The sequence below is a fragment of the Equus asinus genome, chromosome 8 (assembly GCF_041296235.1).
Source record: "Equus asinus isolate D_3611 breed Donkey chromosome 8, EquAss-T2T_v2, whole genome shotgun sequence".
In the NCBI taxonomy this organism is placed as follows: Eukaryota; Metazoa; Chordata; class Mammalia; order Perissodactyla; family Equidae; genus Equus; species Equus asinus.
The window spans coordinates 98113217-98138191 of record NC_091797.1 but is presented as its reverse complement, the minus strand read 5'-3'; the positions used below and the strand labels follow the sequence as shown (position 1 = coordinate 98138191).

The following is a 24975-nucleotide window of genomic DNA, read 5'->3' as shown; positions in this document are numbered from 1 at the left end:
CCCTTAGTTTTCTGCATTGGCCTAGGAATAGAGTCGTAGATCAAGACAGTGTGAGGCATGGGGTAATAAGCTCCCTATGTGGGAGCCTATTCATGTAATGAATGCATTGCAGACAGGAAAAGGAAAAGATGACACTGCCTTCTTGGCTAGAAGAGGGTGGTGCCTGTTACATGCCTACCGTAGGGCTATAGAAGATTGGGATGGCATATTGAAAGAGAATGTGTTACTAGAGAAAGAGCTGTCTGACTGCCAGTCTCAGCTAGCCATGGTGCAATGTCAGACTTATGTGTTAGAGGATCAAGCTAGGACCTAACAACATGTTGCCGAAAAGGTGGCTGTGTGTGTGGCAAAGTATAAATACAGCCACAGCAGGGGGCTGGTGAATGTAAAAAAGGTTCCTATGGCAACTGCATTGGCTGGCCCTGATTGGGATCCTGGTACCCGGGATGGTGGCATCTGGGATGATGATGAGAATCCCTCCTTGGATGAGGCGGCTTTGCTGGCCCAGCCCGTCCCTGCCAGACCCCTACAACGATGGCGCCTAGAACAACAGGGAGATTGGGAAGTTTGGTGGGACGTGGTGGAAGACTTTACTCAGCAAGAAACTTCAGATATCCTTGTATGGGCTGCCCAACACCCCGCGAGCCTCTGTTGTCCTGGTTAGTCAAGTTGTATAATATGGGGACAGATGGAATACAACTGGACTCAGGAGAAGCTTATAAATCTGTCTGTTTCCACCGAGCCTACTGTGTGTAGTGCTTTTAGAGATTGGAGAGTAACCCCTCACAATGTTCAGGATGGCCATACAGGTGAGGACATGACTCTGCTGTCCCTTGCTGTCCGAGGGGCCCAGGACAAATATCCCACTGATGATATGTGGCCAAATGCTGATCAGCCTTGGTACACTTTGAGGGATTGTTGTCAACGAATCAGGGAAGAGGCAATGAAGCGAGCTGTTTTTTTGGGAATGGAGGATGCATTGGTGAATATGCCTCCCAGTGTCCAGATAAGCAATCGTATCATCAAAACAGCCCCATATGCTTAGAAACAAGTTATGACTTTGCTGTTCAATGAAACTGATAGCCCCATTTCAGACATGTTAGAGAAAATCTCACAGTTAGGAGATTTGGGGGATTGGAATACTTCTGAGGAAGCTAGTAGCCGCCATGAGGATTTGCAAAAAGGAAAGGAAAGAATTTCTAGGAAGGATATGTTTTCAGCCCTTCTACAGGCAGGGTTCCCAAAGAGCAGATCAATGGGGCAAAAACTAGGGATTTGTTTCAGGAAAAGGGATTGCGTGTATGAAAAGCCTCAGGAGGTGTTCCACCGGAGGAAAAGGAGGTACCCCCATGTGAAGGAAAGACAACCCCCTCAGCTCCTCCAGTAACAGTAACTGACCCTTGTTTTTGCTGATTTATTAGCTTGACACGAAACCTTGCCAAACCCCTGCACAGGAGGTGAGGGCTGCTATTAAGACAGATGCCCATCCTCATGTAGCCCTAACAATTTAGAGCGACAAAATTTAGAGGTCAAAAAATTCTTATTACAGGTTTAAGAAGAAAAGAAATTTCTGCAGCAGCCTCACATTTGACCATGCAGATAAGACAGCTACCAAAGTGAACCTGTCTGGTAATGACAGGTCCAATCCCAGAATGTATAATTGGCATTGACGTTTTAAAGGGGCTAACACTGCAGCTGACAGATGGACGATATCAATTTGGAATATGCTCTTTGACATATTCCACTCGCTCTGTTATTGTTGGCTGTATTAAGCATGAGGTGGAATTGCCCCCTGCTACCTCAGGTGTACAAATGAAACAGCATAGAATTCCAGGAGGCCAACAAGAAGTTTCAGATATTGTCCAGGAACATCTTGATGCCAAAGTGTTAATATCCATAACCACAGAGTGGAATAATCCTATCTGGCCTGTTAAAAAGCGTGATGGCTCTCGGCGCATGCCAGTGGACTATCGAGAACTCAACAAGGTGACTCCTCCCTTAACAGCTGCTGTGCCTGATGTGATCACCTTAATAGAACAAATACAAAGATATCCTGGTATTTGGTATGCTGTGACTGATTTGGCAAATGCTCTCTTCTCTATACACATTGTTAAGACAGTTCAGTCCCAATTCGCTCTCACCTGGTTGGGGAGACCATATACCTGTACCAGACTGCCACAAGGATATATACATAGTCCCACTATCTGTCCTAGAGAGGTAACTGAAATGTTATCTCGAGCTTTTGTGGGTTCTAGTATGCAGCTAATATGTTATATTGATGACATTTTAGTTCAGGGATTAAATCAGGAAGAAGTGGCTACAGCTTTACAGATAATACTAGAAACTTTGCATGAGGAAGGATGGAAAACAGATCCTGCCAAAGTTCAAGAACCAGCACAATCTATTACTTTTCTAGGAATAATTTGGAATAAGGGGCAGCAAGAAATCTTGCCTAAAGCAAAACAAAAGATCCTAAGTTTTACCCCTTCTCGAAATAAGAAAGAGGCCCCAAAATTTATTGGTCTGTTTGTTTTTTAATGACAGCATATCCCACATTTAAGCCAAATTTTAGCCCCTCTATACTGGGTCACCTGAAAGAAATACCAGTTTCAGCGTGGCCAACAAGAGAAAGATGCTTTTGAAAATGCTAAACAAGCCATACAAACGGCTCTAGATTTATGGCTGGTACAAGAGAGAACTATGAGCTGCAAGCCCATGTGGCAAATGGATATGCAAATTGGAGTATCTGGAAAGCAGGATGGGAAAAAGGTACCTTCAGGATTTTGGACTGGATTGTTGCCTAAAGCTGCAACAGTTATGTACCTTTTGAACAGCAACTGCTGTCAGTTATTGGGCACTCTTGGAAAGTGAAGCACTGAGTGTAGGATATGAGGTTATATTAAGGCCTCAAATACCTATTCTGACCTGGGTTCAAGGAGCTCCTGTGTCCCATCAAATGGCATGTCCAAAAAGCTGGTAGAATTAAATGGAAATGGTACATCCAGGAAGGATGAAACCAGGACCTAAGGGATAAGCATTGCTACATGGACAAGTATTTGATCCCACACTTCCAGGTTCCTTGGAGGATGGCAGAGAAAGTCCTCAGAATGGGAATCCCCCATTCAGTGGGGCAGCCTTTCCAAACTTTGACAGAAGAACAGCAGCACGCTTGGTTTACAGATGGCTCAGCACAGGTAGTGGCCGGAGCTCATTGTTGAAAAGCAGTTGCTTATAATCCAATCTCTCAAAAGACATTAGAAACCCAGGGAAAGGGAATGAGTAGCCAATATGCAGAACTGTGTGCAGTTTACCAGGCCATCAAGCAAGAGCTAGGAGGACAATGTTATTTATATACTGACTCATGGTCTGTAGCGAATGGGTTGGCAGTCTGGATGCCAAGATGGGCTGAACATGACTGGATGCTTGGTAACCAAGAAATGTGGGGAAAGCCATTATGGCAAGACATCTGGCTGTGGAGTTCCTCAGTGATTATTACTGTATTCCATGTTGATGCTCATGTTCTGCCTATCTCTACAGAACACCTATATTATCAGCCCACGGATCGTCTGGCTAAGACCGCATCAATAGTTACAACAGCTGCTTCTTCGGAACCAGCCCAATGGGTCCACGACAAAAGCGGTCACTTGGGAGCCGAAACTGCTTCCAGGTGAACACAGCAGCGTGGGTTACCTGTGACGCGGGATCAGCTCCAGAGTGCCTCAAATCAATGCCCCACTTGCCAAATTCTGAATAAGTGAGCAATTCCCCATCGCACAATGGGGCAAATAAGCATGGGCTTTATCCTGCACAAATATGGCAAATAGATTATATAGGACCTTTGTCCTCACATCATGCAAAAATTTATGTTTATATTATATGTAATATATATATGTATATATTGCATTATATTATAGATACATTGTCTGGGTTTTTGGTGGCCCACCCATATAGGTGGGCTACCCAACAGACAATTATCAAAATTTGGGGAATTATACAACTCTATTTTGGCACTCCTCAGCAGATCCAAAGTGATAACGGTACCCACTTTACAGGTAAGTTAGTTCAGCGTTTTGCTAAAGCACACCCTATTGAGTGGATATGTCATATACCTTATTATCCACAAGCTTCTGGTCTTATTGAAAGAATGAATGGTCTCTTAAAAACCCAACTGAAGCACCTAGGGCCCCTAACTAAATGGATGGACAATTTGCAGGAGGCCACCAAAGTTCTGAATAACCGCCCCTTAGGAAACAGCACTCCCCAACAAAGAATGTTGGCAATTACAGACTCCGTAACAAAGGATATAAAGAAAACTATTCTTTCAGATACCCCTCTACAGTGTGGGAAAATATCTCCCTCAGTATCTGTCCCTTATTGAGCTACTGAGGCAACTGCAGGTATAGATTTAACCAATGCTGTTGAATGTATAATTTCCCCGGGGCAACAATTTATAATCCCTACAGGGATTGGTTTAATATTTCCCCCCAGTACTTTTGGTTTATTAGCTACACACTCTGGATGGGCCTTGAAGGGAACACATGTACTTGGGGGAGTAATCAACCCAGACTACCAGGGGGAAATCAAATGTATATTCTATAATTCTGCTTTAGCACCTTTCAGGGTAACTAACTGTGACCGTACTGGTCAGTTGCTGCTCTTACCATTACTGCACCAGCCAACTGCTGAAAGTACAGGACCCACGATGGCCACTGCAAGGGGAGCTCAGGGCGTTGGCTCCACAAATTCCAGATGGAAATGGAGAATGAAAGTATGGGTTCGCAAGTCTCCCCATGCAGAGCCATGAGCTGCGGAGGTGGTAGCACAAAGTCACTTCCGCCACCGTGGCCCTAATGTACCCTAATGATGCCACCATGTATTATGTTCCTAAAACTTTTCTTTCTCTCTGTGAATAGAAATGGCTGTTCATTTGGTGGAAGAGCTGGACTATAACAACTGCTGAAGATTGCTCCATGATGGTGGAAGCCCCACCAAATGTAACAGTGGGGCAGCAGTGGACATCACATTGTTGGACCAACAACCGTCGGACCTGTGTCATGGACTCTAAATGGACATTCAGTTTTTGATCAAAAACATATTGGACGAACCCCTTATAAGAATTTAACTGATCAAACTATGCAAAATAATTATAATTTTGGTATACAATTATTGTCAGCCATTCTCCAGAGCAGAGGCATACATACTTGTACAAAATATCAGAAGGTACCCCTGATAGCATTTATTTAAATGTTAGTGTACTTGTTAGTGTTATTCCTGATCCTCCCAGTGCCTTAGGGACTGAAAATTTATGGTTACATTCAACTAACACAGTATTGAATAAGCCTGTTTTGTTGTTTAAGTGATAGTGATGTCCCAATAGACTTTTACAGGTGAATTTATTTGGCTTTGAAGGAACTTTCACTGATTTTAAGAACATAACTGGAACTACTCACCTCACCTGGCAACCAATCAGTGCTACAAAGGCTTTAGAACACTTATATATACCATTAACGGGTACCCTCGCTATGGATTGTCTATGTTTTAACTGCTTTTACATACCTACCTATTGTAACCATTCACAAAGAATAGAAAACTTTACCCCTTGCCTTCCTCCTTGGCTGGTATTGGTTATGTGGGGATGTCGCTCGTCCCTACATTCCATATCCGGCCCCTAAGGCTTGTAATGTAGGACAAATTGTACCTTTAATTGCAGAACACCCAACTGTGAAACTACGTACCAATCGTGATTTAAGTGCTAGTTGTAATTCTAATGTAAATCTATTGCCTATGACCACAGCAGCTGCCTTGGCTGCTTTGCTATTACTGTACCTCATTTAGTTGTTGAATTACACAAAACTGTACAACACTTAGCATGTGCCCTGACCTCAGGAATCAATGACACCACCCATGCCCGGTCAGCCATTTCTTTAGAATTGCAGGAGTAACGAAAAAATGCTTTGGCTCACCAAGCTGCTTTAAATTACTTATTTTTGTTGCTTGAGTTCCCTTGTACCCAAATTTCTGGCATATGTTGTTTTAATGTTATTGATCATACTTTATGCTTAGATAACATTATTAAGGATTTACAAAATCAAATGCATAATATCAATTATTCCCCTGGCCTATCCTCACGGCTCCCACAGGGTGGGGCAGTTATTTTAAGGATGCCCTTTACCTCATTATACTGGTTTGTCTCCTGTTCCTTGGATGTTGGTTGTGTATGTGTTTAAAACAGGGGCTTTCAGTTCACCTAGTGTCCTATGGGTAGGTGGGGATGTCAGGACCCATAATGTACAGAGTTCATTGACCTCCCTGCCTTCCAGGGACACTGGCATCTGGGGCCTAAGTGAAAGAATGTGTCTGGGCTGGGACCCGGAAATGGCCACTTTGACCCTGATGCCAAGGCACAAGTTAGTAAGAAAATGTCCTGCGTCATGTTCCTTGTCTGGGCTGGCCACTCCAACGGGCACCTGACTGGACTATAGACACATCCAATCCATGGGAACTAAAAGATAAAAACATCCCATCCATGGTAGCAAGAAGAAATAACTCAAAGTATCTAAATGCCTGAAACCCTGAGTCAGAACCCAGAAAATATTAGAATAGAAGGGAGTCTCAGGCATAGAATGATTGGGAGTCTCCCTGAGGAGAGGACTCTTTGCCCCAGACCCGGACAATCCATGCTCCAGCCTGCCATGCAAACTATTGGGACTTCCCCAACTGATTGTGGTGTGGACGTTGTAAGTACCGATTTGATGTTCCCTGCTTCCCCGCTCCTCGTTCTGTTCCCCTTTATCAATAAACTCTGATTACTTGAACAACCAAGTAGCCTTGGCTGTACCCTGTCCTGCCCTTTGAGGCTGCAGACAACAGGAGGTCTGGGTACCAGTGCATCTTCCCTGGTCCTTCCTGTGGATGAAACCATATCCACTTCTTACCCTGAACCATTTTACTGTTCCCAAGCCTGTGTCACAATTACCTTCTTGTACCTGCACTCCGCCTGTGGTGCTGGGCTTGGTGTTGGCAGCACAGGGGACGGGGGCAGCTGAGGGTCTTGGCCTCGCTGCTCAGGGTGTGGTGGCGGTGGCTGGGCCAGCTCACCCCTCAAGGGTGCAGTGATGGAGCCTGGAGCTGGAGGCAGGGCTGCTCAGGGCTCTCTGGGCTCTGTTCTTCCTCCCACTACTGAGCAAACTCTTCTTTGGATTATTTGGGGTTTATTGAGACTCGTCTTTGGATGGTGGGGAATTTGGTCTCTTTTGGCAAATGTCCCCTATGCATGTGAGAAGAGTGTGTCCTTTGCTGTGTTGGGGGGCGTGTTCTGTAATGTCAGATCGGGCAGAGTGGTGACAGTGCCGTCCAGGGCTTCTGCATCCATCCTCGTCTCTGTCTAGCTGCTCAGTCAGTGATCGAGCGAGTGTTGAAATCTCGGACTGTGGGTCGTCTGTTTCTCCTTTCAGTTCTGTGGGTTTTCTCTGTATGTTTGAAGCTCTGGGTCTAGAATCTATGATTCTCCTGATACACAGCCATCGAGGACTGTGATGCCTTCCTGGTGAATGGCCCCTTTATTATAAAGAAATGACCCTCTTTCTCTGGGAAATTCTTTGCTTTGAAAGCAGCCCTGTTGGTCCTGGCCTGCGCTCTCCCCGCTGGACCCCACGTGAGTGTGCTGCTCCCTGTGAGCTCGCTGTGGGCCAGGTGCTGTCTGGAGGGGCCTGCCTCCCACCCCCAACCAGAGGCCTGTGGGGGCATCAGAGAACTGAGAGACCCGGAGTTCCTGCTAGTCTGCCCACCCAGCTGCAGGTTCAAGCCCACCGTGGTGCTGTTGGAGAAGCATGAGATGAGTGGTGGAGTGGGAGGCCCCAGCATTACCACCTGGTCCCCGTGTGCTGTAGCAATGTCCTTGCTGCCCCCTCTGTGTGCCGTGCACCCCTCCACCGCTGCTGCCCTGCCTCATCCAGAGCAGAGTTTCCTGTATCCCTGCTTGGAGGATGCCCGGTGGTGTGGTCCATCCATGCCAGCCTCCCCTCTCCCAGACCAAGGCCCATCTGTGCTCAGCACGTGCTGCTGTCAACAGAAAGCAGAGGGCACAGAATGCACACCGCGCTGCCCCTGTAGCTGCCCTCCTTTCCTGTGGTGGAGCCTCAGCCTGCCGGGTCTCTCTCCTCTTTCCTTTCCCTGTCTCTGGGCTTCCTGCACTTAGCACAGAGTCAGGTCTGCTTTTATCTCCCTCTGACAATTCACCATGATTAGGTAATTACATGGAATTTGTAAGGAAGCTGATGTGACTATGGGCGTGGCTGGGTTTAAACCCACCCAGTTGCTGTTTGTTTGCTATTTATCCCATTTTTTTTTTTGTCCCCGTTTCCCTCTTTTTCTACCTTCTTTTGGGTTAATTATTTGTATGATTCCATCTTATCTCCTGTTTAGCTTCCTGGCTCAGCCAGTTCATTTCATTTTTTGTGGTTGCTTTGAGGATTCCTGCCTCCATCTCCTGTTTGTGCCAGTCTGCCTTCAGGTGACACTGTCCACTTCACGACAGTCCAATTCCGTGTCCCCTTCTTGGCCGTCTGCTATTGATTGTCATATTTTACTTTTATATGAGTTATTAACCCCACAGTAAATCATTATTTTTGCTTTAACATTCAACTGTGTTTCTAAAATATGGTGAAAGTCTTTGATATTTGCCCCATGTGTAGCAGTTGTGTTGTCTGCGTTCCTTGCGTAGTCCCAGCTGTCCATCTAGGATTGTTTCCCTCTGCTGGAGGGGTTCCTTTCACATCTCTTGTCATCGTGCTCTGCTGATGATTAATTCTCTCAGTATTTCAATGTCTGAAAAATCTTTATCCTGCCTTTTTTTTTTTACAGTTTAATTGAGGTATAATTGACATAATAATAAAGTACTCATTTAAAACACGTAATTTCACATGGGTTAACAGTGATTAACATATTGATAACCCATGAAGCCATCACCTCCACTGAGATAATGAACATGTCCATCACCCCAAAGTTCCCTTGTTCCCCTTTGTGAGCCCTCCTGTGCCCCTTGGCCCTCCCACCAATCTACTTTCTGTATTTCCTATAGTTTTATGTCAATGGGATCACTGAGTTCATTGGTTGCTGTGGTTTGGATTCTTTCACTCACTGTGATTATTTTGAGATTCATCCGTGTGGTTGCCCATGTCGACATGGCTCCTTTTATTGCTGAGAATCTCCTTTTTCTGTGATAAAATACAGGATACAAAATTTACCACTTTAAGCATTTTTATGTGTATAATTCGGTAACACTAAGTACATGCACATGTTGTATAACCAGCACCACTATCTGCTTCCAGAACATTTTCATCAGCCTCAAGTCTTGTCCTCTGTGGTATATAATCTGCTGCTAATACCATGCAGTGTGTTTTTCATTTCAGACATTATCTTTTTTATCATTAGCAGTTTGATTTATGTCTTTTTAAGAGCAAACATGTTCCCCTTATCATGCTAATTTTTCCTCTACCTTCCTGAGCATGTGGATATATAACAGCTACTTTAATGTCCTTGTCTACTGATTCTATCATCTATGCCATTTCTGGGTCTGTTTTTATTGGTGGTTTTTTCTCTTCATAGAGTCAAATTTTCTGGATTTTTTTTCTATACCTGGTAAGGTTAGATTGGATATCAGACATTATGAATTTCACCTTCTTGGGTGCTAGATTATCTTGGTGTTCCTTTAGCTATGTGTAGGCTTTTTGGGGGATGCTATCAATACACCTGGGAACAATGTGACCCTTTGAGGCTTGCTTTTCAGCTTAGGTGGCTTCTGAACAGTCTGGAGTGTAGGTCTCACTGGGCCCTGCTTCAGAGGTCCCTGTGGGACTCCCCCAGCTGGTCTGCACAGGGGTCTTCCCTGCAGCCTTCTCCCCCACCGTTCTTGGCTCCATGGTTTCTAGCTGTCTTGACCACCCCGAACCCCAAATCTTCTCTTCACAACTCAGGGGGATCCCTAGGCTTCGGGTCTCTCTCCCTCTGCTGCAGCCAGGAAACTCTCCAGGAACTCTCCTGGGGCAGGAACACGCTGACTTTGTTTCTCTGCTCTGAACCATCACTGTCTCTGCTGCCTGTTGGCCAGTGACCGGAAACTATTATTTCATACATTTGTCTGATATTTTAAGTCATTGCTTAAAACAGGGTGGGAAATCCACCCTTAGGTGGAAGCAAAATTTCTTGACTGCTTATTTTATGTCAATTTTTATATTACTTACTGATCACTTGGAAGATGAGTTCATAATGGCGGTATTACTGTTCATAGTTCAAGTGTGTCTCTATCCATGTTGGATGGCAGGTGTTCAGATATGAAGTGATCATGGCAGGTCATGGGATGTAATGTCTGTGAAAACCTGCAGACACCAAACCGTTTTACAAATATTAGTTTATAACATCGGGTCCCATTTGCATGTCATAGAACGACAATGGCCTTGAAGACAAGAGTCTTACCTTTATGTCCTGGTTTGAAGAGCCAATGCATCTTTATCCACAAGGGCCGGCGGGGGTTCAGATTGGCAATGCCTACTGGGAATGGAACTGCCTTGATCATGGAATTCACTCGATGGTCAGATGCCAAGTGACAAAACCATCGGTGGAGGGGATAACTCGTTCAACACTTTCTTCAGCAAGACTGGGGCTGGCAAGCATGTGACCAGAGCAGTGTTTGTGGACCTGGAGCCCACCGTGTTGGTAGGTACACGGACACTTGGGGTGGCTGTCCTGGGAGGGTGGGAGAACCTTGCTGAGGCCCCCCATGTGCTCCTTTGGATCCCCCTGAAGAAGGGACAGACCTGCAAGTGTATGCCCATGGTCATGTTAGGTCACACACTGGAAGGTTAGTGCCTGAAATGTCCGTGGGACTCAGGCTCCTAACCGAGAAAAACCTGCTGTGAGGTTGGCCGGCACTAAGATGGGCTGGGGGTGGAGTCACTCGTGGCCTCCTCGGCCCCAGGCAGGTGGTTGTGTAGACCCTGTCTGCAGGGCGCCTGGGCACTGGTCCCTCCTTAGTGCTGTGTGCTCCCTCAGGCTGGGGAAGGAGTCTTGACCAGCATCTTAGACATAGAAAGCTCAGTATAGAACATTTGTTGGGTTCCCCCAGGTTAGAAGTCTGAGGTAGTTTCTGAGGAGAGCTGCAAAGAGAGCACCTTTCAGGGGCCAACCGGGGATGATAAATGTCACCCTGAAGCCTGTGAGACCCAGGCCACATAGGGTGCCCTGATGGGACTGCCCAGCAACAGCCATGCTGGGGACTGTCTGGCCTGTAAGGGATTTTGAAATTCCACCCTTGGCTGTAGCTACAGGGATGGAAGAAACATGCACGTGTAGAGTTGCCTGTGTGCGGGTGTGAGAGCTCTCCTCCCTTCTTGGGGAACCGGTCACACTGGCATTTGTCCCACGAGTTGACTCCTCTGTCCTAGAGCCATCGGGTGCAGTTGTGGTCTGTGTATTACACAGAGATGTTTCCTGTGAGACACCGATGCGGCTGACCTACAAGGAACAGCACGTGCTTGGTAGAAGGGGACGGTCCCGATCTGTCCACCCTGGTGAGTTAACAACAGGCCTTAAAGACTCACGACACCTGTGTCCTCTTTGTGGATGAAGTGCACAGGGACCAACAGGCAGCTCTTCCACCCGGAGCAGCTGATCACCGGGAAGGAAGATGCAGGCAATAATTACGCTAGAGGCCATTGCCCCATTGGCAAGGAGATCGTCAACTTGGTCCTGGACCAGATCTGCAAACAGGTGAGAAGAGTGCCAAGAAGGCTTCCTGTGGATGCTGTCCTGGACAGGAGGGTAGGCCTTGGAATGTGACCCAGAGGATACTGTGGCAAAACCAAGGCCTTAATCACGAGTCCACAGTCTTACCCTCCAGTGTGGCTGTGGTGCATCCGTACGTCTTTACCGTCTGTCTGCTTTGCCTATAAGAGCCATGCATGTTCACTGTGGAGGGTGTGAATCCTATAATCCTTCAGAGGAGGAGAAGTGACCGGGGCTGGTTGGAGGTTGAGCTGTGCCTTCTGCCCGCATTGGCTCCCGTCCTCTGCTTTCTCTCAGGCGGATCTGTGTGCGGGGCTGCAGGGCTTCCTCATCTTCCACAGCTCCGGGGGCGGCCCCAGCTCTGGGTTTGCATCTCCGCTCGCGGAGCACCTCTCGGTGGACTATGGCAAGAGGTCCAAGCTCAGACTTGCCATTTCCCCAGCCCCCCAGGTTTCCATGGCCTTGGTGGAGCCCTCCAACTCCATCCTGACCACCCACATGACCCCAGAACATACTGATTGTGCCTTCATGGTGGACTACGAAGCCATCTATGACATATGTCAGCGCAACCTGGATATCGAGCTGCCCACATGCACCAACCTCAGTCATCTCATTGGGCAGATCGTGTCCTCCATCATGGCCTCCCTGCAACTGTAATGAAAGCCATCATTTATTGAGCAGCAACTGTGTGTGGCACAGTCTGGATGCTGGAGATACAGCAGCCAACAGAGACGCTGTCCCTCATGATGGAGCCAAGGAGACAGGCGGTCAGAGGCCTGTGCTAACATGAGAGCTGGTGTAGACAGGACTGTGCGCTGATGGAATTAACAGCCACATTGGGGTGGAGGATCTGGTAGTGGGCCCCATGCTAGATGGGCTGATCTGGGAAGCCTCTGTGAAGAGGTGATGCTCGACTGTCTCTTTAACAAGATCCCTGTGGCTCTGTGAGGACAGTAGACAGCCAAAGGATCAGTGGGCAGGGGAGGCTGTGGCCTGCAGTGGTTGCGTGTGACAGAGAGGGAGCAGATGGTCAAAAGTGGAAGCCCCAGGCTTTAGTGCTGAGACCTGAGGAGGGCCAGGTTTGGGAGGGAGCCCACCCGTTGGTTTGAGACAGGCCGAGTTTGGGGTGGAGTGGGGACATGACTGCCTCAGGGAAGCCCTCTTTTGTTCCCCTAGCCCGGCCCATCATGCTCCTTGTCCTCGTGGCTCTGGTCTCACCTGTAGAAGGGCTGCCCCAGGCTCTCTCTGTCCCTGGGATGTGCTGTGAGCTGGGCACAGGCAGGCCTCAGACCTGGACTCTGGGGCTGGCTCTGCCACCTCAGGGCTGGCAGTGGACTTGGCCCCTCCCCAACCCCTCCTGCTGGACCTCAGTGTCCCTGTCTGTGGGATGGGCTGGCCGTAAGCATCTACCTGTAGGGTCTCCTCCAGCTCGAAGTCTGCACTCTGTTCTGTGAGGATGTCAGAGCTTCGGGGCATGGGCCCCATTTTGTGATGGGTGTGGCTGGCCCCCCTCCAAGGCCAGTCTCTGTGGAGTGAGTGCATGCCCAGGAGTGAGAATGCGCTCAGGAAGGACTCTCTCCCAGGCCTCTGTCCCAGCCCGCCTCCTCCTGACCTGGGCTCTCAGGTGCCTGTGTCAGGAAGATCCATTGAGGCCTGAAGGGCATGGGAGGGAGGCAGTGGGGCCACCCCTGTCCTGCAGGAGCTCATCCAATGGCCACAGGAGACTGGGACACCCATGCTAAGCAGGGAGGGGAGCTTGACTGCTCAGTGGTCCAAGGAAAAAGAGCCACGGGCCCTCTGAGGAGGGGCCTCCAGGCAGGAGGACTCTTGACAAAGATGGTGGTGGGATGGAGAGGGGAGAGCATGCTAGGCAGGGAGAATGGCTTGAGCAAAGGGGCAGAGGTGGAAGGGACGCACGTCTCAGGAGGGAGGAAGATGCTGTGGATGGGGGCTCAGAGCCCAGGCTGGAGCCAGTCACTCCACCAGCACCCCATCCTGGAGCAGGCCTTGCACAGCTCCGCCTGAGCCCTCCCCTCCAGGGACTCCGGCCCTCCCTTGGCTCTTCTGTGCCACCCCTGTGCAGCTGCTACCTGCCATCCTCTGGATTCTGTGTTTTCTGGAGTCCCACGTCTGCCCATGGAGCTACCAGGGACAGCCTTGGGCAGGGGCTGGAAGAGAGGATCCCTCACCCCACCTCCTTCCCAGGTCACTGTGAACTAGTGGCACCAACAGGGAAATGAAGAAGGCAGCCACCTCCTGTAGGGGATTGAATGGTGATCCCCCAAAAGATATGTCCCCCCAGAACCTGTGAACGTGACCTTTGGAAAAAGAGTCTTTACAGATGTAGTTGCTGAGGATCTCAAGGTGAGAGCATCCTGAAGCATCCAGGTGGCCTTAAATCCAGTGACATGTCCTTATAAGAAGAGGAGAGACACAGACACAGAGCAGAAGACACAGAGAAGCCCTGTGACACCGGAGGCAGAGCCTGGAGTGGGGCAGCCATGTCACAAGGGACGTCTGGGGCCAGCAGAAGCTGGAGGAGGCAGGAAGAGCCTAGAGGCTCAGAGGGAACCCAGCCTGCTGATGCCATGATTTCAGACTGCTGGCCCAGCATGGGGCCCAAGCCGTGGCCCACCCTACCATCCGGTCTCCTTGGACCCACCTTGGTCCCTCTGCCTGATGGTGGTGTCCTGAGTGGCCAGGTCAGCTCAGGATGCTGGGGTGTCAGCGATGAAGTAAGGCACCTGGGGGGCAGTTGGGTGGGAGTCAACGTTCAAGCAGGTAGGTCGGGGACCAGGGCGGGTGCTGCCCTTGAACTGGGGCAGGAGGCAGAGGCACCGGCCCTCCTCATGAAGCCTGAGATCATCGTCCTTCTTGTGGGTGGATTCGCCCGGAACCTCCACGCTTCTGGACGTCAAAATTCCACGTCCTCACCTTCTCTCCACCGGCCCCATGATAGGGACCCAGATCCAGTGAGTCAGAGGGTCTCTTCTTAGACACTAAAGCCACACATCTGAGGCCAGGCCTGTGAGCCCACAGGAAGGGCACAGACCCCAGATTTAAGAGGTGGAGGAAGAAAGAGGGGGGCATCTGGGAAACATGGGAGGGGTCATCCTCTCAGCATGTTCCACAGGTTGTAGGTCTGGGGTCCAGACTGGGTCCGCCCAGGCCACGTTCCCTGTGGCCACACTTCTCACAGAAGGTCCTGCACTGGGCTGGGTGTCTGCAGTGCCAGGGGCCATGGAAGGTGACACAGAGGATGACAGGCCTGCACAGCGAGCAGGGGCTGGAGTGCTGAAGTCAGCTGACTGACATACCACCTGCCTTTAGACCCCAGGATCCCCAGTCCTCAGGAAGGAACAGCCCTCTGGGCTTGGCCTCCTCCCCTGGAACTGAAAGTCTCCCGTGACCACACTGCCTCAGTTTCTCCGGGTCCCCTCGTCCTCTGACCAGATTAAGAGAATCTGGAACCTTCTCCCCCATTCCAACTCCATCATCTGGGGACTCCAAGAATCCCAACTAAAGACTCTGGGCAGTGTGTCCCATGTTAACTGCCCAGAGGTCCGGCCATGTGAGGGAGGGGAGGGGACACAACCCTCATTGCCCTGTCATCCCGAGTCTGCAGGAGTTCCTGAACAGCAGCTTAATTCCAGTGAGTCCGCCCCACCTGGAGGACAGAGCCGTTCTCCTGACACCAAGTCCATCAGGGACGCCGTCTCTGGCCCCACGTGCTTCCTCCCGGGGATGCTTGGAGGTGGGAGACGGGCCTGTGCAGAGCTCCTGCTGTCTCCCACTGTCCTTGACTCCCTTCTCTGCTGCCCAACCCCTGTGCCTGGCTGTGGCTTCTGCAAGGGCAGCCCAGGCCCTTGTCCTCATGGACCCATGGCCCAGCCAGGAGGCCCGGGGCCTGGGGACAAGTGCTCAGAGCAGGCAGCATGGGGATGAAGTTGGCTCCCGACCAGTCCTCCTCCCTCTGGGACAGGGAGGGAAGGTGCCGGTCTGTCCCCACAGTGGCACAAAGCCCCCACTGTGGGACCGCCGGCCCGGCCGAGACGCAGCAGCAGGCTCTGCACCTGCCCGAGGAGGAGAGGTGCTGGAGCTCCTGGTGCCAGCCCTCCGCTCCCGGCTCTGATGCCTCAGGCAGGGTGGCGGGGAGGCAGGCCCCCCCAGGCAGACAGCCAGGTGTGCTCATCTGGGCCCTGGTGTGGACCTCAGGTGGCCGGAACCCACGGAGATATGCCCTGCTTCTCCCTCCTCGCCCCACAGGCCCACAGGTTCCTCCCGTGGGACATTGGCAGGAAACACAGTAGACTGGGAGGGCACACACCGACTCTGGGGGCTTTTATTTTCTTCTTTATGCTTCTCTGCTCTTCCCAACATTTCTGTAAGGAACACACATCGCAGGCTGAAAATGACAGCAGCAGCCTCCTTTTATTCACCAGCTCTTCTCTTCTCTAGTGTGTGAGGGATCGTGGCACATGTCACACACTCAGACAGACCAGAAAGATGTCAGGTGAGAAGGAAAAGCCCTTCTGTGTCCTTGCAGCCCCGCCCAGAAAGAAGCACATCCACAACTGCTTGATGGACCTTTCAGGAAGTGTCTGTGCACAGGCCTCAGTCCCCTCTGCACGTAGGCCACCTACCCAGCCTCGGTCTCTCAGATGGGAACAGAGAGCACCTGCTCACTGTAAGGTGATGTTGTGAGAGAACACATCACTCGAAGGGCCTGGGTACATCCAGGTTCGTGGCAGCTTGAGTCCAGCAACCGAGAGGTGGACACAGCCCAGTGTCCACCGATGGATGAAAGGATAAACAAATGTGCTGTATGCACACGCTGGAGTACCATTCAGCCCGAGAAAGAATGGACTACTGTCACGGGCTACAACATGGATGAACTGTGAGGACATTATGCTGAGTGAAATCACAGTCACAAAGGGACAAATACTGTATGGTTCCACTTCTGCGAGGGACCTAGAGTAGTGAGACTCACACAGAGAAAGTAGATGGAGGATCCGGGGGCTGGGGAGGGGGCACGGGGGTTAGTGTCTAATGGGGACAGAGCTTCACTCTTGGATGATGAGCACGTTCTGGAGATGGATGGTGGTGACGGCTGCACAACAATGTGAATGTACCTAATGCCACTGAACCCTACTCTTAAAAATGCTTAAAATACCCAGAAATAAACCCACACATCTGTGGACAGCTAACCTTCAACAAAGGAGCCAAGAACACACATGGAGAAAGGAAAGCCTCCTCAATAGATTGTGTGAGAAAACTGGACAGCCACATGCAGAAGAATGAAAGTGGACCATTATCTTACACCAGACACAAAAATTAACTCTAAATGGATTAAAGACTTGAATGTAAGACGTGAAATCATGAAACTTCTAGAAGAAAACATAGGCAGTACACTCTTTGACATCAGTCTTAGCAGCATATTTTCAAGTACCATGTCTGACCAGGCAAGGGCAACAATAGAAAAAATAAGCAAATAGGACTTCATCAAACTAAAAAGCTTCTGCACAGCAAAGGAAACCATCAACAAAATGAAAAGATGACCTAACAATCGGGAGAAGATATTTGCAAACCATATATCAGATAAGGGGTTAATATCCAAAATATACAAAGGACTCATACATCTCAACAACAAAAAACCTAACAGCCCAATTAAAAAATGGGCAAAAGATATGAACAGACATTTCTCCAAAAGAAGATAGACAGATGGCCAACAGGCACATGGAAGGATGCTCAACATCATTAGCTATCAGGGAAATGCAAATCAAAACTCCAATGAGGTATCACCTCACTCCGGTCAGAATGGCTATAATTAAGAAGACAGGAAACAAGTGTCGGAGAGGATGTGGAGAGAAGGGCACCCTCATACACTGCTGGCAGGAGTGCAAACTGGTGCAGCCACTATGGAAAGCAGTATGGAGTATCCTCAAAAAATTAAGAATATATCTACCATATGATCCAGCTATCCCACTGCTGGGTATTTATCCAAAGAACTTGAAAACGCAAATGCATAAAGATACATGCACCCCTATGTTCATTGCAGCATTATTCACAATAGCCAAGACTTGGTAGCAACCTAGGTGCCCATCAAGGGACGAATGGATAAAGATGTGGTATATGTACACACTGCAATACTACTCAGCCATAAGAAAGGATGAAATCCGGCCATTTGTGACAACGTGGATGGACCTTGAGGGTACTATACTAAGTGAAATTAGTCAGAGGGAGAAAGTGAAATACTGTGTGATCTCACTCATAAGTAGACAATATAAACAATAAACAAACACATAGAGACAGAGATTGGATTGCTGGTTCTCAGAGGGGAAGGGGGAGGGAGGAGGAGGAAAGGGGTGGTTATGCACATGTGTGTGGTGATGGGTGGATGGTAATTAGTCTTTGGGTGGTGAACATGATGTAATCTACACAGAAATCGAAATATAATGATGTACACCTGAAATTTATATAATGTTATAAACCAATGTCACATCAATAAATAAGTAAATAAATAAATAAATGCTTAAAATGGTACATTTTACATTATATATCTCTTAGCACAATAAAAACAGAGTAAGTGACTTCAATGGCAGCTCTCATGGTCACTCGAACTCCTGGGACAACATCGTAACAGCAGTTAACAGTGGGAGGGCGCGTGCCAGGCACCCTGCTGCATGCTGTACATAGAAAGCGTTAACTTGGCTAATCCCGTGACAATCCCAGGACGAGGTATTACTGTGACCCCATGTGACAGAGGAGGAGACCGTGGTGCACAGAGGTGAGTGACCTGCTCTCTGTCACACAAAGCGGTGGAGCAGGGCTCATGGGTGGATAGGCGGAGCCCCAGCCCGCACTTGGACCACTTGGGTGGGGGTGGGGGTAGGTGGGGGCACCCCCGGGGGAGACAAGGGAGGGATCCCCTGCAGCAGAGGCACTGGGGGCTCTCCCTCTCCCATGCCCTCCTCCGGCCTCTTGGACTGGGTGGATGAGCTGCTGGGAATAACCAGGGTCACCGGGGCATGGTGGACTTGAGGGGCAGTGTGGGATCTGAGGGTGCAGGCACCTCCATCGGGGACCCCCATTCCACACCCACTGAGTCCCCACTTGGGTCCCTGCTGCCCTCAGCCTTTTTGGGCCAGCAGGCCATGGACTGTCAGCTGGTGTGGGGTCCCCATCCTTTGACCCCAGGGTTCAGAGCAAGCAGCTTCGGAGCTGGGGGCTGGGTTCTGCCTGGAGCAGGCTCCAGGGGCCCGGGTGAGGGGTGGTCTGGGGCTGGCTCTACATGCAGGATCCTAGAGGATGCTGTGCACCCTGAATTGATGCAGGGGAATCTTGCCTTTTCCCAGAAATGGCTAGAATCCCTGGGGCCTCTTTAGGGATGCGATGCCACAGGTAGGGGTTGGGTAAGACGTGGCCTCAGGATGGGAGACCCCCCTCCTGCGCTGCCGTCCCCCTCAGTGGGTGGAGTGGGGCGCACCTGGGAAGTCTCCAGGCCTCAGGGAGCCAGTGCTCCACCCACTCCCCGCCAGCCAGAAAAGGGTGCCCCCTGGACCCTGCTTGTCTCTGTGCTGCTCCCCGTTAAATTCCCTGGGGAGGAAAAAAAAGGAAACAAATTCTCTGGGAGGAGAAACCCTGAGTCTAATGAACATTTCAGCTTCTCACTGAGAAATCCTTTACCGCGTTCTTCCAGGCCAGCACTGATGCAGGGAGAGAAGGCGCCCAGGGTTTGGGCAGGGGGATTCGGGGAGAGCAGTGAGCAGGGGAGGGGACGGCCCACCTTGGTGTAGGCCCCTCTGCACAGCTTGTTGGCTTCCTCTCAGACCAGCAAGGGAGCATTTAACCCATCTGTGTCAGACCCCCTGGAGGGGAGACAGATTGTGCCTCTGCTGATGCCCTGGACCCCCACCCTATTGCTGGGTTCTCTGAAGCTGGGACCCTGACTGCTGCTCTGTGTCGACCCTCCTGCTACCCCAGGCATGGGCTCTTCTGTGAAGGCACTGGCCTCAGGAGCCTTCATGGCCCAACCAGCCCTCTGCTGCCCCCCTGTGGCCGTGCAGAGGAGGCTGCCCATCCTGGCCTGGCTGTCCCAGGACTCTGTGCTGTGGCTGAAGATGGACTTAATGGCCAGGTTCTAGGTCGGGCTCAGGGTCACTCCCCAGTCACCCACCTGTGCTGAGGGGCCTGAATCCTGCCCCAGATGAAATGTCTGCCTTTGCTGCATGCTGCATGCCACGCCCACGGTCTGAACCCACTCCAGGTCTCAGCGCCCACCCAGAAGCCGAGGAGAAATGTACAGTATCCCCTCCAGACAGTGGGGCACCCAGGGCTCCAACCCCATGGGACCCAAGAATCCTTGGTTTACAATCTAGAGCATGTGAGTGCCTTTGGGCAGACACATGTCCCTGTACCTGCTCTTGTCACCCTTATCACACAGGCACCGAGCTACTTCTAGATTGTGTGATAGGGCCAGCGGGATGGCTCACCGTGGCCTTAAGAACGCTTCCTCAGACTCACACACTCACATAGAGCACACAGGCCTTTGTGCTCCCGCGGGTGGCACCCAGGTGGTACCAGATGGGTACAGGGAGAAAAGAGGTGCCCTGGTCACTGCAGGTCACACTCGTGGGTGACAGAGGGTGAGTGGTTACCCTGCCTGTGTGCGCTGGTGTGCCGAACATACCCAATGGATACACAGACCCCTGTGCTCAGACGTCTACACCAGGGACGCTGTGGGCTTGCCATGTGCCTCCTGGGGGCTCATCGCTCTCTCTCCCCAACAGTCTGGCCTCTACTCTGCCTTCATGGGTGCTTCGTGTAGGTCTTCCTGGCACCTCCCGGGATGTGACTCTGGCCCCCATGGCCATCATGTCCCTCCTGGTCTCCTTCTACGCCTCCGGTGAGCCCGCCTGTGCTGTGCTACTGGCCTACCCGTGGGGCTCCTGCCCTTGGCTAAGACCCTCGGGCCTTCCTGCTGTGGTGGGGGCTGCGGTTCTGCTCTTCCTGAGGCCCCAAGGCCCCTGCCTCCTGGGGCTGCCCCTGCCCTCTGCATGTCCTTCTTTGCATTCTGAGTGCTGTCCCTGTGTGTGTGTGTGTGGTGGGGGGCGGGGGGTTACAGGTTCCCTCAGCCCTCAGCCCTCGCCTATTCTGCTGAGAGGCCAGGACACTTAGAGATGCGCCCAGAGCCTCAGACCCCAGCCTTCCTTTCCTGCTCTACAAACCAGTCCAAACAGGGTGTGTCACCATTGGCCCTTAGCCCCAGTCCCACCCACACCCCATCTCCCAGCCCGTGTCCACCCATGTCCTCTGGGACCAGGCAGACCTGTGACCACTCAGTATTTCCTCCTGGCTGGCCGGGGTTCCTGCTGGACGTCATCTCCTGCCCCTTCAATCATTAAAGTTTTCACCTCTGCTGCTACCGTCACCATCGGCTTCGGGCAGATCAGGGTGGGCTCGCTGTTGGCACCAGGGCACCTGCTGGGTAGAGGACCAAGGCTGGCCTGGTATGTGTGGGCCAGTTGATGTCCTGCTGTTCCAGAGCTCGAAGCACACGGTGCTCATGTGGGTCTCCATGAATAAAATGACCCCTTGGGGGATACTTTGGGGGAGGGTCAGATTCTACCACAGGTCATTTGTCGACCAGTGATGAAAACCTCGCTCTGGGTGGAATCTCCCCCCAATGTGCTTGGCTCCCTCGCTGAGTGGTTCTGTTCTGCTGCGTCTGCTGCACACTCAGCCAGCAGCCGCCACAGGTCCCGAGCATCCTGCCAAACTTCCACAAGCAAACGATTTCCCCACACTCATTTAGCTAGATGATTCATTTTATGTTTTTTTTCCCAGTTTCTGTTGACTGTGTTTCAAATGCCCTGCTTCTCTATGTTTCTATGTAAATCTCTACAAGAAGCACTAGATCAGTGATTATTGGATGTCCGAGGCCGTCATTGGTTCTCGTTTCCCTGGTCTGACATTCCTGGGGGGCAGGAGCTGACTTGCTCCCGACTGTGGCCGCCCAGCGCTGTGCTTGGTACAAAGCGGGTCAGCACTCAGGTGGGTGTGCAGAGTGGACCTGAGCTGCTTTGAACTAATGACGCCATGGGGCCCCTGCGTTGTGACCTGGTGTCCCCACCTGGGCCTCTCCAAGGCTTGGTCCCCACGGCCAGGCTTTGCCCCAGGCTGGCCCGGGACAGTCTTCCCTGACGGCGGGCAGTGCGCAGATCAAGGCCAGGAGGAGATGTGTGTGTGAGAATCAAGCAGCTGACACGTCTTCCCTCTCGCTCTGGGCTGGGGCTGGATTCACACTTTCCCTGTGCTCATTTCTCACCACACCCCTGGGGGTAGGTTTCTCATATCTCCATTTAGGGAGGAGGGAACCCCTTAGAAAGGTGGGGTGAGTACTATTTGTATATTATGTGCATGCACATATAATATTTGTGTATTATGTGCACACACATGTCAGGGGAAGCTTGGCAACTGCTGTTTCCTGGGATGGTCTGTCCTTTATTCTGGAAACGACATCCTTCCTTTTCAGTGTCAAGAACGCTCCTTGATGTGATCATTGTGCACACACAGGGCAGCTTCTTTATGCATTCATGCTTGGTGACCCCAGGCCTCCAAAGTCATTAAACCTTGACTGTGTCATGAAAGTCACTGGAGAGCCCCTGGGCTGGGGTGGGTGGGGGTCCTCCTGACCTGCCAGGACAGAACAGGGGAGGTGCAGGTTGGAGGTGTCACTGGCTAAGTAGCCAGGACTTCTGTGGCACCAGCATCTCAGGCACCTTGGCCCTGGTGAGCAGTCTGCACCCAGGAAAGTGTATTATGGTCGGTGATGGTCACGTGAGCTGAGGGGGGACAAAGATTGGCATCACGAACAGGTGCACAGCTTTGTGACACATCCAGAACCACTTTGTGTTTGCTCACTCGTGGAAGGTACGTTAAACCCTGATAGATTTTAACAGACACTCACCCTGCACCATCACTGCAAAGTACTGAATTTCCCATGATCCTCGTTTCTCTGCCTGCTGGCTGTGCTGACCCGCCTTTGTGTCTGTTGTCTGACAGAGCATTTAGGGTTGGATTCAGGGTCAACAAAGAGCCCTTTGCAAACACTGTGGATTCTTTTCAGTTGTATCCTGAGGCGTCTGTCATGTCTGGAATCCACTCCAACCACGAGGAGGAGAGTCCCTTCAGTGCCTGCGAAATGGACTCTTCACAAGTTTATAGTTTTAAAACTGGGAATCTGGAAGATTCAATTCTTCATGAGTCTAAAATTTTTATTTCTTTTTTTTATTGAGTTATTGATAGGTTACAATCTTGTGAAATTTCAGTTGTACATTAATGTTTGTCAGTCATGTTGTAGGTGCACCACTTCACCCTTTGTGCCCACCCCCTGCCCCACCTTTCCCCTGGTATCCACTAAACTGTTCTCAGTCCATAATTTTAAATTCCTCATATGAGTGGAGTCATACACAGATTATCCTTCTCTCGCTGGCTTATTTCACTTAACATAATTCTCTCAAGGTCCATCTATGTTATTGCAAATGGAATCATTTTGTTCTGTTTTGCAGCTGAGTAGTATTCCATTGTATATATTACCACATCTTCTTTATCCATTCGTCTGTTGCTGGACACTTAGGTTGCTTCCACGTCTTGGCTATTGTAAACAGTGCTGCAATAAACATTGGGGTGCATAGGACTTTTGGGATTGCTGACTTCAAGCTCTTTGGATAGATACCCAGTAGTGGGATGGCTGGAATGTACGGTTGTTCTATTTTTAATTTTTTGAGGAATCTCCATACTGTTTTCCATAGTGGCTGCACCAGTTTGCATTCCAACCAGCAGTGTATGAGGGTTCCTTTTTCTCCGCAACCTCTCCAACATTTGTTGCTATTAGTTTTAGATATTTTTGTCATTCTAACGGGTGTAAGGTGATATCTTAGTGTAGTTTTGATTTTCATTTCCCTGATGATCAGCGATGATGAGCATCTTTTCATGTGCCTATTGGCCATCAGTATATCTTCTTTGGAGAAATGTCTGTTCATGTCTCCAGCCCATTTTTTGATTGGGTTTTTGATGTTTTGCTGTTGAGTTGTGAGAGTTCTTTATATATTAAGGATATTAAGCCTTTGTCAGATATATGACTTGCAAATATTTTTTCCCAGTTAGTGGGTTGTTTTTTTGTTTCAATCCTGTTTTCATTTGCCTTAAAGAAGCTCTTTAATCTGATGAAGTCCCATTTGTTTATTCTTTCTATTGTTTCCCTTCTCTGAGAAGGCATGGTGTCCAAAAAGATCCTTTTAATACTGATGTCAAAGAGTGTACTGCCTACGTTTTCTTCCAGAAGCCTTATGGTTTCAGGTCTCACCTTTAGGTCTTTGATCCATTTTGAGTTTATTTTGGTGAATGGTGAAAAAGAATGGTCAATTTTCATTCTTTTCCATGTGGCTTTCCAGTTTTCCCAGCACCATTTGTTGAAAAGACTTTCTTTTCTCCATTGTATGCCCTCAGCTCCTTTGTCAAAGATAAGCTGTCCATAGATGTGTGGTTTTATTTCTGGGCTTTCAGTTCTGTTCCATTGATCTGTGCACCTGTTTTTGTACCAGGACCATGCTGTTTTGATTACTGTAGCTTTGTAGTATGTTTTGAAGTCAGGGATTGTGATGCCTCCCGTTTTGTTCTTTTTTCTCAGGATTGCTTTAGAAATTCGGGGTCTTTTGTTGCCCCATATGAATTTTAGGATTCTTTGTTCTAATTCTGTAAAGAATGTCATTGGGATTCTGATTGGGATGGTGTTGAATCTGCAGATTGCTTTAGGTAGAATGGACATTTTAACTATGTTTATTCTTCCAATCCATGTACATGGAATGTCTTTCCATCTCCTTATGTCGTCAACCAATTCTCTCAGAAAGGCCTTGTAATTTTCATTATATAGGTCCTTCACTTCCTTAGTTAAATTTACCCCAAGGTATTTTATTCTTTTTGTTGAGATTGTGAATGGTATTGTATTCTTGAGTTCTTTTTCTGTTGGTTCATTACTGGAGTATAGAAATGCTACTGATTTATGCAAATTGATTTTATACCCTGCAACTTTGCTGTAGTTGTTGATTACTTCTAAGAGTTTTCCAATGGATTCTTTGGGGTTTTCTATGTATAAGATCATGTCATCTGCAAACAGCGAGAGTTTCACTTCTT

The 24975-nt window shown here is 49.7% G+C and overlaps 1 pseudogene; it reads left to right on the top strand.

Moving 5' to 3' along the window:
• The first annotated feature begins 1956 nt into the window (after positions 1 to 1956).
• LOC106847139 (tubulin alpha-3 chain-like) lies at positions 1957 to 12438 on the top strand (annotated as a pseudogene).
• The last annotated feature ends 12537 nt before the right edge of the window (positions 12439 to 24975 follow it).